Source organism: Doryrhamphus excisus, chromosome 3 (genome assembly GCF_030265055.1).
Source record: "Doryrhamphus excisus isolate RoL2022-K1 chromosome 3, RoL_Dexc_1.0, whole genome shotgun sequence".
NCBI lineage: Eukaryota > Metazoa > Chordata > Actinopteri > Syngnathiformes > Syngnathidae > Doryrhamphus > Doryrhamphus excisus.
The window spans coordinates 874,187-876,846 of record NC_080468.1 but is presented as its reverse complement, the minus strand read 5'-3'; the positions used below and the strand labels follow the sequence as shown (position 1 = coordinate 876,846).

Here is a 2,660-nt window from a genome sequence, read left to right as displayed (position 1 = left end):
CTGTTTCCTTTTCTGACAGCAAGCCAAAAGCCAGTTCTTGAATCTCAAATCCAAGCTACAGACCTTTTCAGACCAGTCCAAGATGAGAAATAACTGATCATGCGAATCAAAGCATCATCCTTCTCGCTGGCCTGTACAGCATTCACTGCAGCAGCTTTCTTGACCTCAGGGTCATCTGATGGAAACTGTTGCACATCCTCAGGATTAACAGGCCACGTACTCTCAGGTTGATGAAGAAAAGGTGGACCTGACACCCATGTTAGATTTTTGAGGAATGCATCCACTTTCAAGCCTCTCGAGGCCACATCTGCTGGATTACTTGCAGTGTCTACGTACCTCCATTGAGAAGACAGTGAAACTTTGAGAATCTCCGAGACCCTGTTGGCAACAAAAACTTTGAACCTGGAAGTCTCATTCTTGATATATTTGAGTACAGATGCACTGTCTGTCCAAAACACGGAATCCTGTAGATCCAAATGTAGCTCTTTCCTCCACAGGACATCAATACGGCTCGCCATAGTGGCAGCGATTAGCTCCATACGAGGGATGGTAACAGACTTAAGTGGAGCCACCCTTGCCTTTCCCATGACAAAAGCACTGTGTACCTGAGAGTCTTTGTTACGTGACAGCAGGTAAGTCACTACCCCGTAGCCATCTTCACTTGCATCACAGAAATGGTGCAGCTGTGCTGTGGTCGTCTCTCCAAAGTTTAGTGGTTTCAGGCATCTCATGACGTTAAAACCCTCTAGACGGCACAGTTCCTGTAGCCACGTCGTCCATTCTTTGACAACTGGTACAGGTATGATGTCATCCCAGCCAAGTGATCTCCTGCACAGATCTCTCAAGATTTTCTTAGCCAATAATACTACAGGGCTCAGGATTCCAAGAGGGTCATAGATGGAGCTGACAGTTGAGAGAATTCCCCTCCTGGTGAGTGGTTTGTCCTTAATAATGATCTTAAACTTAAAAGTGTCCGACTGAATACACCATTCCACACCCAGCACTCTCTCCACTGGTAGCTGATCCTGATCCAGGTCCAAGTCTGTCATGTCTGTTGCTCGGTGGCTTTCAGGTATTGCAACCATAACCTCACGTCTGTTGCTTATCCATTTCCTAAGCTTAAAACCACCCTTTGCACAGATGGAGACAAGGTCATGATGGAGAGATACAGCTTCCTCCTCTGAAGTCACCGACACCAGACAATCATCAACGTAGAAGCAATGTAGGACTTTATCAATCACTTCTTGGCTGAATTGTTCCTTATTATCTTCTGCACATTTCCTGAGAGCAAAATTGGCGCAGCTGGGAGACGAAGTTGCCCCGAAGAGATGCACCATCATCCTGAAGTCACTGGGTTCTTGATTTAAATCCCCATCAGGCCACCAGAGAAACCTCAACAAATCTGCGTCTTCAGCTGGTACCCTTACCTGGTGAAACATGGACTCAATATCTGCCATGATCACCACTGGTTCTTTCCGGAACCTGGTCACCACTCCAATCAATGAACTGGTCAGGTCCGGTCCTTGCAGGAGCTCAGCATTAAGAGATGTTCCTTGGAAACTCGCTCCACAGTCGAAAACGACTCTGATTTTCCTCTTCTTTGGATGATAGACACCATGATGGGGGATATACCAAACCTTGCCATCACAGCGGTCCAACTCCTCTTCAGGCACCTCTTCGGCATAACCTTTGGCAACCAGATCATTCATGAAGGCTGTATATTCTGCGTGGAATGACGAGTCCTTCAGAAGCCTCCTCTTCAGGTATTTTGCGCGTTGCTCAACAATTATTCTATTATTTGGCATGTTGAGTTCCTCATTCCTTAATGGTAATCTGATCTGGTAATGACCATTCACTTGCTTTGCTGAGTTTCTAACCAAATCCATAAACTTCTGATCCTCTCTTGACATTCCAGGTTGCTCATCCATACTACATTCAGGGAAATCCACTTTGAACTGCTGCTGCCAAAGTTCATCCAAATTCACAACTGACACTCGGTTCACAGATAACTCTGGATGCTCACAATCCATCGCTTCCTCACTTTCTCCATTTAGAGGTCCATTCACAGTCCAGCCCAGCATTGTCCTAATTGCATAGGGCCCACCATTGACGCTATGAATAACTTGCAATGGTTCCAAAGCCTTGGGAACATTTGTCCCAATCAGCAGCTCAATCCCTGCCTCCACCTCAGGCAACTGGACATGTTTCAAATGTGGCCATCTCTGAAGATCCCTCTGTCTTGGAATGTTCCCACTGTGGACGGGCATATACTCCTGTGTGAAAGTTTTGGGCAGATCACAGAAATTATTGCAGTTTAAACCAGCCACCTCCAGTCCTGACACAATATGGCTGCTCACTACCCTTTCTTGGCCCATGGTCCGCAAGAGAATACGTGCCTTCTTTCCTGTGAGGCCCAGCTTGTGCAGTAGTGCCTCTGTGCAGAATACTGCTGTACTTCCCTGATCCAAGAAAGCATAGGTTATAATAATCTTGCTGCCCTTCTTCGACTTAACTTGTACGGGGACTATGGGAAGTTTACAATCATGATCACCAGCCCCAGTGAGACCACTTGACACCAGGGTGCTGTCCACTGCTTTCTCTGATTTCCCTTCGGCCTGATCAGAGTCCTTTGACTTTGTATTTGGAATATGAAGAACATT

The 2,660-nt window shown here is 46.4% G+C and overlaps 1 long non-coding RNA gene across 1 annotated transcript; it reads left to right on the top strand.

Moving 5' to 3' along the window:
* Positions 1 to 208: 208 nt before the first annotated feature.
* LOC131125315 (uncharacterized) lies at positions 209 to 2,285 on the top strand. The gene is made up of 3 exons (XR_009129008.1): positions 209 to 930; positions 1,002 to 1,072; positions 1,141 to 2,285. It is a non-coding gene; the product is annotated as an uncharacterized LOC131125315 (long non-coding RNA).
* Positions 2,286 to 2,660: the final 375 nt, after the last annotated feature.